At 42.6% G+C, this 13,581-nt stretch overlaps 1 non-coding gene across 1 annotated transcript; it reads right to left on the bottom strand.

Annotated features, from left to right (window-relative positions):
• Positions 1 to 240: 240 nt before the first annotated feature.
• LOC119941097 lies at positions 241 to 373 on the bottom strand. The gene has a single exon (XR_005455128.1). It is a non-coding gene; the product is annotated as a small nucleolar RNA SNORA7 (small nucleolar RNA).
• Between the last annotated feature and the right edge of the window lie 13,208 nt (positions 374 to 13,581).

Here is a 13,581-nt window from a genome sequence, read left to right as displayed (position 1 = left end):
TGTCTCCCTGAGGTGGTTATATTCACTTGGTCTTGTCTTATTCTGTGGAGTCTTTTCTGACTCATAGCGACTCCATGGATGCAACTCTCCTAGGATGCCCCACCTCCATCTGCAATCGTTCTGGTAGCTTTCCTGGTAAAAATACAGAAGTTGTTTACCATTGCCTTCTTCCATGCAGTAAACCTAAATCTGCCCCTGGCTCTCTCCCATGCTGCTGCTGCCCAGCACAAGTGAGTTTTGACTTGTAGCAGATTGTCTTCCACTCGCTAGCCACTGCCCTAGCCAGGAATGGAATGGGCATTGCTTGACTCTCCCTCCCGTGGCTGAGACTGATAGAGTATTGGAAACTCTCCAGATGCGATCTTGAGAGGGGATTCACTTGGTAACACTCTGAAATCACAATTTCTCTAGGCAAACTCATCATTCTTTAAAAAAATAGTGACTCTTCCTACAACTCTGTGGGAGAGTGGGAGGTCTTCGGCATTCCAGATTAGCCGATTCTATCCGAGCTGCTCCTAGTTCATTTTCTGGCTGGATGTACCTCCTACAGAGAAGTTGGAAATTCCGAGGTCCCAATTCCAATCAATAAGCATCCAGGGGGCAGAATCAAAATCCAATAGTCCCCTACTCCCCTGGAAAGAAACCCCACTGAAGCAGCATGGTTTAGTGGACAAAGCATGGGCCTAGGCGTCAGAAGGACCTGAGTTCTAATCCCGGCTCCACCACATGTCTGCTATGTGATCTTGGGCAAGTCACTTCACTTCCCTGGGCCTCAGTTACTTCATCTGTAAAATGGGGACTAAGAGTGTGAGCCCCGCATGGGACAGGGACTGTGTCCAACCTTGTATCAATCCCAGCACTTAAAACAGTGCTTGGCATATAGTAAGTGCTTTAAAAGTACCATAATCATTATTATTATTAATTATTATAGCATCTCCAGTCTGGAACATTTTTAACAATTATTCTCCAACCAATCTGGGGAAGGGCTAGGACAACGAAACCTATCCCCACTAAACTATCTTAGACCTGCAGTTCTGGCCAAAATGAAACCAGTCAATCAATATTCACGTTAACTAAATTCAGAGCGCTCTATTGGGTGTTGAGAAGAACTCACAGCTATTGATTCAGACCTATTCCTGAACCACATGGAGCAAAAAAAAATGGAGAGGACAGATATGCAAGAGAAAATATGACAGCCTAAAAAAAAAACAGAAGAAATCATAGCCATAAAAGAACACAGTTCATTTTTCGGCTCCATGAATTCCAGCCATGGCTGCGTAGGTCCAAATTCTCACAATCTTCTCCATTGTCCCCCAGGGCTTGTGACAGAGGCTTCAGTTCGTTCTGGCTGGGGCCAGCTGCCTGTCTCTTCCACAGGTTTCAGCAGGGGAGGGAAGGAGGCCTCAGTCCTCTTTCTGTTCCATGCAGGCCTTTAACCATAAGTGTAGGCCAGAAGGTCCCTCACTGGACCCTGGGAATTGTCTCTGGCCCTCATATATTCTAAGAAGGAACAAGAAGGAGGGCCTTTAGGGACTTGAACAAATGTCCCGTATATCCTCCCTCTCTGTATGTTCTAAATAACCACTTCCTGCTCCTTGCTCTCCCCATCTCAGGATGGCACCTGGAGAGTTTCCAGTCCTCTACCAGCCTCAGCTATGGAAGGGAGAGTCAAGCAGAGGCCTACCCATTCCTTTTCTAGTTTGGGCAGTGGCTAGCGAGTGGAAGGCAACCTGCTACAAGTCAAAACTCACCCGTGCGGGGTAGCAGCTGTGTGGGAGAGTAGAGGGTGACGACTCAAGTTTCCTGCGTGGAAGAAGATGTTGGTAAAACACTTCTGCATTTTTACCAAGAAAACTGTTTGGATGCACTACTGGAATGATTGCAGATGGAGATGGGGCATTCTGGGAGAGATGTCTCCATCGGGTCACTATGGATCAGAAATGACTTGACAGCATAAGACACACATAAGCACACATGCCCTCCTTGCTCTACAAATCCTCTCCCTGTTGCATGCTTTATATGCCAACTCCCTGATGTGTCCTCCTTATGCTCTTTCCCTGTTACATGTTCTCTAAGTTCTCTCCCTGCTACATGTTTTTTATTCCCTCTCCCTGCTGCAGGCTAAGTCCCAGGATATTTGTTCGTATGTCTTATCATCTGCCTTGGCCAGGGCAAAGGATCATATTAATTCTAACTGGCCATTTCAGAATGATCCTGCATACCAAAACTGAGAAAATTCAGCAGAAAAGTTTTCTGGCAAGAATGCATTAAACCACGCATTTGTTTGCCAATAAGGATATTGTGCAATAAAGAACATTTCTTTAGAACTGGGAACCAAGGCAAAGTCTGTTCTTGCTTTAGGGAGTTTATCCACGCTTTAGGGAATTTATCTGTGCTTTGGAACATAAACCTCCAGTTCTGCCTGAGTCTGTGATTCCTGACATCTCAAAGAGCAGAGGCCGTGGTGCTCATTTGTGGGAATGGCAGAAGAAGGTAATATCCTTCCTTCTGCATGGGACTCAGGAGATGGGCTCTTCTGTACAGATGGTTCAGAAAGACCAGAATGCTAAGAAAGAGAAAGGAAAGCTTTTTTTAAAAAAAAATGCTGACTACATGCCAAGCACTGTACTATACACCAGGGTAGATTAAAAACTCATCAGGTTGGACACAGTCCCTGTCCCATGTGGGTTCACAGTCTTAATTCCCATTTTATAGATGAGATAACTGAGGCCCAGAGAAGTTTAGTAACTTGCCCAAGGTCACACAGCAGGCAAGTAGTGGAGCTAGGGTTAGAATCCAGGTCCTTCTGCCTCCCAAGCCTGTGCTCTATCCGGTAGGCATGTGGGCATTTGTAGTCTACTCTCATTTCACTCTAATCAGGATTTTACTGTGAATGTTTGGGTTGGGGAGATTGACTCTGCATGTATCTTAATACAGATGGGAACCAGAAAAGAGCTGCAAGTTTCTGGAAACACATCCTGAAAATGTTCAAGGTGTCTTCAAATCACACTTATGATGGTCATGATTTTGGCTGTCTCATAGCCAGCCAAGTTTACATGACAAACATACAATGTCATCCCCAAATTTGACTAAAATAGAATGAGGTAAAACATTATGCTTTAAGTGTAAAATAGCCATAGGAAAAATGACACCCAAAGAATTAAAAGAATAGGGGAATCAATTGGATTTTCTTTTTCCTTTTATTTTGCTTATTTGTGATTATGAATAACATTTTTCTTCACACCAAATTCATCAATTATTTACGGCTTTTTTAAGCGCTTACTATGTGAAAGGCACCATACTAAGCACTGTGGTAGAACAAGCTAAACAGATTGAGAACAGCCCATGACTCTTGAGGGGCTCACAATCTTAATCCCTATTTTACAGACACGGTACCTGAAGCACAGAGAAAATAAGTACTTGCCCAAGGTCACCCAGTAGAGAAGAGGCAGAGCCGTGATTAGATTTCCAGGCCTGATTTCCAGGCCTGTGCCCTATCCATTAGACAAGACTGCTTTTTAATTGTTTGCTTGTACTAGAGAAGCAGACCTATTCTAAACTCTCCTGAGTCAAAATGAACCCCAAAACTGGCCCCATGATTGTCCATCCTGGGGTTCCAATACAAACTTGGAATTGATCTTTCTTAGCTACGGGATTCAACTCCCATGCACAGGGAAAGTTTCGGGCTCAAGAAAGCTAGAATGACCTGGGCCTTCTATCTTTTGATCCTCAGTACTTCCTTCTATTGGTGAAGGCCATAATGATGTTAGTCTTCCCCTAGCCCTCGTTCTTAATCCTTTCCTAAAAAATCCCAACTCTGTCACATGTCTTCTGCGTGAACTTTGGCTGGTCACTTAACTTCTCTGTGCTTCAGTTACCTCATCTGTAAAATGGGGATTAAGACTGTGAGTCCCACGAGGGACAGGAACTGTGTCCAGTTTGATTATGTTAAATCTACCCCAGCACTTAGTACAGTGCCCGGAATGTAATAAGCTCTTAATGTTGTTGTGGGAAGGGACCGTGTCTACCAACTGTTATACTGTATTCTCCCAAACACTTAATTCAGTGCTCTACACACAGTAAACTCTCAATAAATATGACTGATTGCTTAACAAATACCATTAAAAACAAATTCCCCTCACACTCCTTATTTCCAGAAGGAAGCAAAGTGACTCCTCACTCTTCCCTCTCCAATGTTCCCATCTCAGTATTGGGAGGATGAGGAAGTAGAGAAAACCCAGCGGCTTTCCAAGACGGGCAAGAGGGAAAAGTTCCCAGAGGCCCTTGCTCCTGAAGCAGCATTACTATTAGAACAATGATAGGCCATGACAAGCAGTGATGCTTTAGCATAAACTGATAAGACTAGTCTTAACACTCGCTCAAAACTGTGAGTGTTGGGTAGGGAACTGTGGAGGCCAACTGAGACTCTCAAGTCGGACTCTGAGCCATGAAGAGCCCCAAGATCTGCTCCTCTAGCATAGTGCCCAAGCTTCAGATACAGAAGATCATGGGTTCTAATCCCAGTTCTGCCACTCATCTGCTGTGTGGCCTTGGCAAGTCATTTCACTTCTCTGGGCCTCAGGTCTCTCATCTGTAAAATGGAGATTAGGATTGTGAGCCCCATGTGGGACAGGGACTATGTCCAACCCATTTTGCTTGTATCCACCCTAGTGCCTAGGGCAGTCCCTGGCACATAGTAAGCATTTAACAAATACCATTATCATTATTTTTATTATTATGAGAAGCAGCATGGAGTATAGGTTAAAGTGAGAGCCTGAGAGTCAGAATGGCATTGGTTCTATTCCCAGCTACGCCACTTGGGCAAGTCACTTTACTTCTCTCTGCCTCAGTTACCTCATATGGAAAATGGGGATTGAGACTGTGAGCCCCACGTGGGACAGAGACTGTGTTCAACCTGATTTCCTGTCCAACCTGATTTCCTTGTATTTACCCCAGCACTTAGTACAGTGCCTAGCACATAGTAAGCACCTAACGAATTCCAAAATTATTATTGTTGAATCTGCGGTTGAGGCTGGAGGGGAAGAGCAGAGTCAAATGAAAGTCTCCACAAATTCTAACCCCTAACCAGTGATACCTAAACAGCCATGAGAGGATATGTTTTTCCTCAAGATCATTCATCAGATCAATGGATAAGATAGGTGGGGAGTCCAATGTTCCCAGTTTAGCCCATTTGCTTTTCTATACAGGAGCTCCAGGAATAATGCAGTCCTGACAATGATGTGCTTTCATGTATTTTTGGAATGCTGATGTTGCAATTTGTATGTCTCTCATTGTGTTCTCCTGATTTCTTTAGAGCCAAGGTATGAATTATTTAAGCAGAAAGAGCAGAGTACAGGGCGAGGTTGTTTTGTTTTTTTTTTCCCCTAGTTTGATGGGTGAGTGAGGAAAACTCAAAAGTCTAAAAGTCTTCTTTTGGCTGTGCATCAACAGTATGATAGGTCAAGTTGGAGTCGAAGTTGTCTGACCCTTTCCCCATTAATTGAGGAGAGAAACAGTATTGGGTAGTGGATCTGTCGTGTTCAATCTATTTATGCTGAGGATGCAAGGAGGGAACAGGGTGATGGACTCTGAATTTGCTCTGAATCCACTGGGGAACTTCATGCGCCTTTGCCTGTGGGCATCTACAAAAGTATTTAAGTCTGTCTCCAGGAATCCTACCCACACTAAGAGTAGTGTTCATGGTAACATAGCTCAACAAATCAGATTGTAAACTCCTTTAGACCTGGATTGTAAGATCCTTGATGGCTAGAGACTGCATCGTCTCCCTGTATATTCTTTCCCAGTTCTTAGTACAGTACTCTGCACACAGTAAGGCACTTAATGTGTATTCGTTAGCCATTTGCTACATGCTGAGCACTGTACAAAGACTCGGAGTAGAAACAAGATCAGTCAATCAGTTGTACTTATTGAGTGGTTACTGTGTGCAGAGCACTGTACTAAGCTCTTGGGAGAGTACACACAACAATATAACAGACATGTTTCCTGCCCAAATTGAGCTTACAGTCCAGAGGGGGAGACAGATATTAATATAAATAAATAAATTACAGCTGTGAACTCAAGTGCTATGGGGCTTGGGGTGGGGAATGAATAAAGGGAGCAAGTCAGGGCGACGCAGAAGGGAGTGGGAGAAAAGGAAATAGGGCTTAGTCAAGGATGGCTTCTTGGAGGAGATGTGCCTTCAAAAAGGCTCTGAAAGAGGGGAGAGTGATTAGTTGTCAGATATGAAGAGGGAGGGCATTCCAGGCCAGAGGCAGGATGTGGGTGAGAGATTGGCATTGAGGTAGATGAAGTTGAGGTATAGTGAGTAGGTTGGCTTTAGAGGAGCGAAGTGTGTGGACTGGGTCGTAGTAGGAGAGCAGTGAGGTAAGGTAGGTGGGGGCGAGGTGATGATTAACTGCTTTAAAGCCGATGCTGAGGAGTTTTGCTCACGGGGCTCACCATTTAAGTAGGAGGGAGAACAGGAATTGAATCCCCATTTTGCAGAATGAGGAAACTGAGGTACATAGAAGGGACTTGCCCAAAGTCCCGCAGCAAGTATGTGGCGGAGATAATAATAATAATAATAATAATAATAATAATAATAATAATAATGGTATTTGTTAAGCTCTATGTGCGAGGCACCGTACTAAGCACTGGGCTGGATACAAGCAAATTGGGTTGGACACAGTCCCTGTCCCACGTGGGGCTCACAACCTTAATCCCCATTTTATAGATGAGGTAACTGAGGCCCAGAGAAGTGAAGTGATGTTGCTTCCTTCTACTTCCTTCTATTGGTTAGGGTTAGGGTTAAGGATGGGGTTAGGGTTAGGGTTAGGGTTAGTCCCTATTAATCCCCATTTTACAGATGAGGTAACTGAGGCCCAGAGAAGTGAAGTGATGTTGCCCAAGTAAACTTCTAATTATTGAGGGAAGGTTTATTGGAGGAGTTAGAATTTCATAGAGCTTTAAAATTTAAGAAATCTGGCAGATTTAACAAGGCGGATTCAACACTGTGAGAACAGCATAAGCAAGCAGAGGCAGAGGAGTGAGAACAGGATAGAGTGGGGAGGTGAGTTTGGAAGGAACAAAAAGAGTGAGTTGGGAGAGGTGAGTCAGGAGAGCCCGGGTAGAAAATGGAGAGACTGAGGAGAGTCTTAATTGATTGCCAGTGGTAAGGACTTAGTACAGTGCTCTGCACACAGTAAGTGCTCAATAAATACGATTGAATGAATGAATGACTTCTTATTTGCTGGTAGCCACTGGCCTTGGAGCAATCTGTAGCATGAAGCAGTGTGGCTTATTGGAAGGATCACGGGCTTGGGAGTCAAAGCACCCAGATTCTAATTCCAGCTCTGTCACTTGCCTTCTCTGTGACCTTCTCAGCCACCCTTTCTAAAGGGTGTGGACCTTAGGTAACTCACTTAACTTTCCTATGCCTCAGTTTCCTCAACTTGTAAATGGGGTTTCAATACCTGTTCTCCTTACTCCTTAGATTGTGAGCCCCACATAGGACAGAGATTGTGCCTGACCTGTTTAAACTGTACCTACCCCAGCACTTAGAACAGTGCTTGGCACATAGTAAGCACTTAAATACCATAAAAAGAAAGAGGGTTGCTCTCTTTGAACAGAAACTATAGGACGATTTGGAGATGATGAGGGGGATTTGAAAATAGCTGGAGGAGCAAAAAATGATCCCTCTGTGCATACGATTTGGAATGAAGTATAAATTGGGTTGAGATAGGTTCTTCCCAACAGGAGTGTCAGCTTTGAAAATGAAGGACAACTCTAACTCTCTCTGACTATCTTTGTCAAGTATTGCTTTTGTGCATGTACCCTCACACACAAAGAAATATACATGCTTTCCGTCCTCTAAGATACTCTACCAACTCTGGCAATGCTAGCCTGAAAGATCAGAACTCAGTAACAATAGTATTTGTTAAGTGCTTACTAATATGCCAAGCACAGTGGTAGATAAAATACAATCAGATCAGACACAGTCCCTGTCTTACATGGCTCTCAAAAGAAGCAGGGGGAATAGGTACTGAATCCACATTTTACAGATGAGAAAAGTGAGGCCCAGAGAAGCCGTGACTTGCCCAAGGTCACACAGCCAGCACTGGCAGAGCTGGAACTAGAATCCAAGTGTCCTTGATTCCAGACCTTTGCTCTTTCCACTAGGCCATGGTGTTTCCCAGCTCTGACTCTTACTACAGAAGTTCTGGTAAGTAGTTTGATTTCAAGAGAAAGGGAAGCAGAAGAGGTCACAAACTAAGGATATCTTCTCCATTTGCATATTTATCTGGAAGTAGAACGATCTAAATTATAGGCCCTTTCTTTAAATGAAGAATAATGAAGCAAAATATAAGACTAGAAACAAAAGGAAATTCAAAAAGCATTATCTTAAGCACAGAAATGAGAAGCAGTGTGGTCTTAGTGGATAAGGGCATGGGCCTGGGAATCAGAAGAATCTGGGCTCTAATCCCAGCTCCACCACTTGTTTGCTATGTGACCTTGGATAAGTCACCTAATCCGTAAAATGGGGACTAAAACTGTGAGCCCCATGTGGGACAGGGACTGTGTTCCACCTGATAAACTTGCATCTACCCCATAAAAAACAGAGGTTTGCTTTTTAATAGATAGAGGGAAAAAGAGGAGGAAGACAGATAAGATGCAAATGCTTACTATCCTGATTACACAAGTTTCAATAAATAACTAAACTGCCACACACATGTATTTATCTACATGCTTTTTACATACTTTTTCCATCTATCTATCTAGTTACACATATAGATAGATGGAAAAAAGTTTAGGAATACACACACACACATTCCCAGAAACCTGTGAATAAAATCCTGGGAACACACAAGCTTTCTTGGCTCTGAGCATGTACATTCATGTTTCATCCACGTGGATTTAGCTGGAGGAGACTCATCAGAGCAGAGCAGCTGGAAGAGTGAGTCAACAGGAACCAGGGGAAAAAAGCATAATAGTAATAATAGCAATGATAATAATCACATTTACTGTTAATAACCATGGTACTTGGTTAAGTGCTTACCATTTGCCAAATGTTGGGTGTTGATGCCAGATTGGAAATTGGAAACAGTCCCTGTCCCACATGAGAGTCACAGCCTAAAAGAGAGGAAGACCAGGGTCTTTAATGAGATGAACAAGAAAAATGAGGCACAGAACAAGTGAAGTGACTTACCCAAGGTCACACACAGAAGGCAAGTGGTGGAACTGTGATTGGACCCTTGGTCTTTTGATTTCTTGTCCTATACTCTCTCCACTAAGCCAGGCCATCTCTTCAATTGAACGCTTATTACATATGCTAAGATTTTGGGTAAATTCTGGTTATAAGACTGGACACAGCCTCTGTCCCATAGAGGGCTCATAGTATATTTTACCCCCTTTACAGGTGAGCAGACTGTACCCCAGATCCGCTTTTCTGAATGTATAAGCTCTGTCCTACTTGTGGATGGTCACCTAATGGATTGTGAGCTCTTCAAAGAGTGAAGTTCATGTCTAATTTCCACCTGCATACTCTTTCCCAGTGCTTAGTACGTGTTCTTCACACAGTAATCACTTAATAAATACTGTTTCTACTTCTACTACTTCCTTTTGAGAAGATCCTTCTCTCCCATGACCTGGTGGATTTCCTTCTCCTCCTCTCACTTTCTCTTCTGTCACAGGCCTCCTCTTCTTCCTCTACTGCTCCTGGTGTCATGGACAGAGCATGGGCCTGAGAGTCAGAAGGTCATGGGTTCCAATCCTGGCTCCACCACTTGTCTGCTCTGTGACCTTAGGCAAGTCACTTAACTTCTCTGGATCTCAGTTACCTCACTTACATAGTAAATGCTTCACAAGTACCACAGTTATTATTATTACTATTATTCCATCTTGGTGACACAGGAAGAGGAGGGAGAGGGAGAGGAGGAGGAGGAGAAAAAGAAACCAGAGGAGGAGGTGGGGAGGGAGTGTAGAGGACAGAAGCAGTTCAAGGATGAGGGAGAGTTTTCCCACAGTACACAAAGGCTTTCCACAGGTCCCATTGAATGGGATTGTTGGATGGTACTGTAAGCTCTAGCCTGAAAACTCGTTGTGGGAAGGGAAAGTGTCTACCAACTCTGTTATAGTGTACTCTCCCAAGAGCTTACTATAGTGGTCTGCACATGGTAAGCACTCAATAAGCACTCAATAAATACCACTGATTGATTACTTGATTGATTAGGAGTCTGGGGAGGGGACAGCAGGAGGGTGAGGACAGATTCAATAGGAGTGAGTTCTACATTTCTGAGGATGGACCATTTGGGATGGTGGTGAGCTGAGAGAGGATAGGAATGTCATCAACAGGACCTGGGATGTCCAGGAGCACATATGTATCCAGAACCTTGAAGTAATCCAGCTTCAAATCACTCATTCCGAATGGCTACACTCTCCTAACCAGGCTGGGAGGGACAAGAACTGTGTCATCAGTCAGCCAGTCAATCATATTTATTGAGCGCTTACTGTGTGTGGAGCACTGTACTAAGCGCTTGAGAGAGTACAATAGAACAATAAACAGATACATTCTCAGCCCACAACGAGCTTCTAGTCTAGACGAGGAAATGGTGACCTTGGTCTAATACTATATCTATGTTGATATTAATGCAATTTCTAGCTTTATTATTAGCATACACTTTAAATGCTAGAAACTGTTTTAATTAGTTTTCAGGTGATCTATTTCCAGTTGACCTTTTCCTATTTAAATTGAACTGGTATATTAGGCAAAGGTAAGGGTGGAATTTCATTTCCAGAAAATAATCTCAGTACCACTGCTGAACATTCTTATAGTTGCGGTTCAGGGTTTAACCTCTTGTAAATGTGCTGTAGTGTATTCTTGACTTAGATACCCGCATCTAGCAAAGAGAATTGTGGGTTTCATTAGCAACAATGAAGGTAAGGAGGCTAAATTATTTTACCAGGCAGTGAAATGTCCAAAGATGCGAAGGGAGACAAGACATTCAAAAGTCAGATCAAAATGACCAATCAATTAATGATATTTATTGAGTGCTTACTGTGTGCTGAACACTGTACTATGTTCTTGGGAAAGTAAAATACAACAGAGTTGGTAGTTACCATCCCTGCCCACAGTGAGTTTACAGTCTAGACACGCAGCGAAATAATAATAATAGTTACGGTATTCATAAAATGCTTACTGTGTGCCAGGCCACTGTTCTAGGCTCAGGGGTAGATACAAGATAATCAGGTTGGACACAGTCCCCATCTCATGTGAGGCTCACAGTCTTAATCCCTATTGTACAGATGAGAGAACTGAGGCCCAGAGAAGTTAAGTGACTTGCCCAAGGTCACACAGCAGACAAATGGGGGAGTGGCATTTAGAACCCATGACCTTCTGACTCCCAAGCCCGTGCTGTATCCACTAGTCCATGCTGCTTCTCCAAAGCATGCTGCTTCACTGTGAACGCCCGGTGATCAGCTCAAATAAGCAATTATTATTGCTATGATTTTACCCAAAGACTGTGACACCTTATAGGGTTTAGCCTCAGTGGGGTCCAGCTGAGATAGCTATGGAGGCAAAAGTCCCCCGTATATCAATCAGTCAATCAATCAATCACTCAATCATATTTATTGAGCACTTACTGTGTGCAAAGCACTGTACTAAGTGCTTGGGAAGTACAAGTTGGCAACATATAGAGACAGTCCCTACCCAACAGTGGGCTCACAGTCTAAAAGGGGGAGGTGGAGAACAAAACCAAACATACGAACAAAATAAAATAAATAGAATAGATATGTACAAGTAAAATAAATAAATATATAAATAAATATAATAAATATATAAATAAGTATATCCTTGGAGGGAAAGTTTCTGGTCCAGAGCAGGCATTCCCTGTCAGCTTCAGATGACTCTTTCTTTCCACTGTTTCACATCTAAGTTAAATTCACTCTGGTGACTAGGCCTTGTCTCTTCCTTGAGAAGCTGACCTGTCACTAAGGGCTTTACGAAACAAATGATTTTTTAGAATACGATCACTTATTTAACAAATGAACCCATATCTCTCTGTCAGGCGGAACATAGCCTTGTCCCTGGGATATTCGTTTCTTCAAAGTATATGATCTCAACCACACCGTCCACACAAGTGGCCTAGAAGCAGCTGGGACTAGTGGCTAGAGCGTGGGCCTGAGAGTCAGAGGGACCTGGGTTCTAATCCCGGCTCAGCCACTTGTCTGCTGTTTGACCTTGGGCAAGCCACTTAACTTCTCTGGACCTGTTACCTCATCTGTAAAAAGAGGTCTAGGAGTAAGAGCCCCATGTGGGATGGGGACTATATCCAACTGATTTGCTTGTATCTCTCCTAGTGCTTAGTACAGTGCCTGATACATAGTAAGCAATTAACAAATACCACACATTATTATCTTTATAAAGTAGGTCCCCTGAAAAATGTTCCCTGTCTCCTTGAGAGGGGAACCCAAATCGACCAAATATATTTTTCCTTCAGAAGAACCTGAAAATGACTGACTTGATTTGATTTAATGCTTCCATTCTGATGTCTCTTTTGGGCTGAGAACCTCATACTAAAAAGGAATGAAGACTGACACTATCTCAACCAAAATACTGGAAAATCTTTTCCCTCCTCTCTTACTATGGCATCTGGAAATGACCTTCCGCTTGCTTTAGAGAACTGACTTCCCAAATCAATTAATAAAATGTTATTTTTGCAACTGTAAACATTTCTAATTACCCAAAATTCAATTAGTCAAAGTTCTCCAAGTTGTCCTATAAAATCGAACTGAGATTAAAAGAAAAATCCTTTGTTATAAGCAGGGGAATACACATTTGAAATATATATTTTGGTCATCAAATACATATTTTCCTCATCACTGAATTGTACCACTTCTGGTGTTACAGAGCTTGATGACAACCTCGTATGATGGATTCATTTCTTTTATTCGACTGTGAAATAAAACTTCATAAAATTAAAACCCAACAAAAGAAAGAAATGCCAAAAAGAAATAGTGTATTCTGATTCCTTTTAATAAAATGAACTCATTTTTAAAGCCTAACACCATTTCAGAATAACCCGCAGTAAGTCAGCATGATTACTTTAATTAAAATAATGGCATAATTAAATGTTTTTTTAACAGAATCAAATAAAAGTCTTCAAGTAATTTCAGCCACCCATCCTGCATGCCAAACTCTCCCCAGTTTACTGAGTTGCAAAATTAAGCAACTAGTATCAACGGAAGTACAGGGTCTCAGGTCCTAACATTCTTTTTCTGTCCTCGAACAAATTTTTATCCCTCCCCTGTATACAAGAACTAGAAGGAAATGAACTAGAATTGAACTATGATGATATATTTGCTCAGAAAAGAGATAATTTTCTAATGACCCAAGCCAAATGGCTAAGTTACTTTGGGTTTCTAGACTAAAATGGCTATTGAAGGGACTTTTGGGTCTCTGTGAATAATTCAATCAATTGATCGATCCTTAGCATTTATTAAGACTCTTCTGTGAGCAGAGTGATAATAATAATAGTACTTGTTAAGCACTTACTGAGTGCCAAGCACTGTTCTAAGCGCTAG

Source organism: Tachyglossus aculeatus, chromosome 19, assembly GCF_015852505.1.
Source record: "Tachyglossus aculeatus isolate mTacAcu1 chromosome 19, mTacAcu1.pri, whole genome shotgun sequence".
Classification (NCBI taxonomy): domain Eukaryota; kingdom Metazoa; phylum Chordata; class Mammalia; order Monotremata; family Tachyglossidae; genus Tachyglossus; species Tachyglossus aculeatus.
This window is presented reverse-complemented; position numbering and strand designations above follow the sequence as displayed.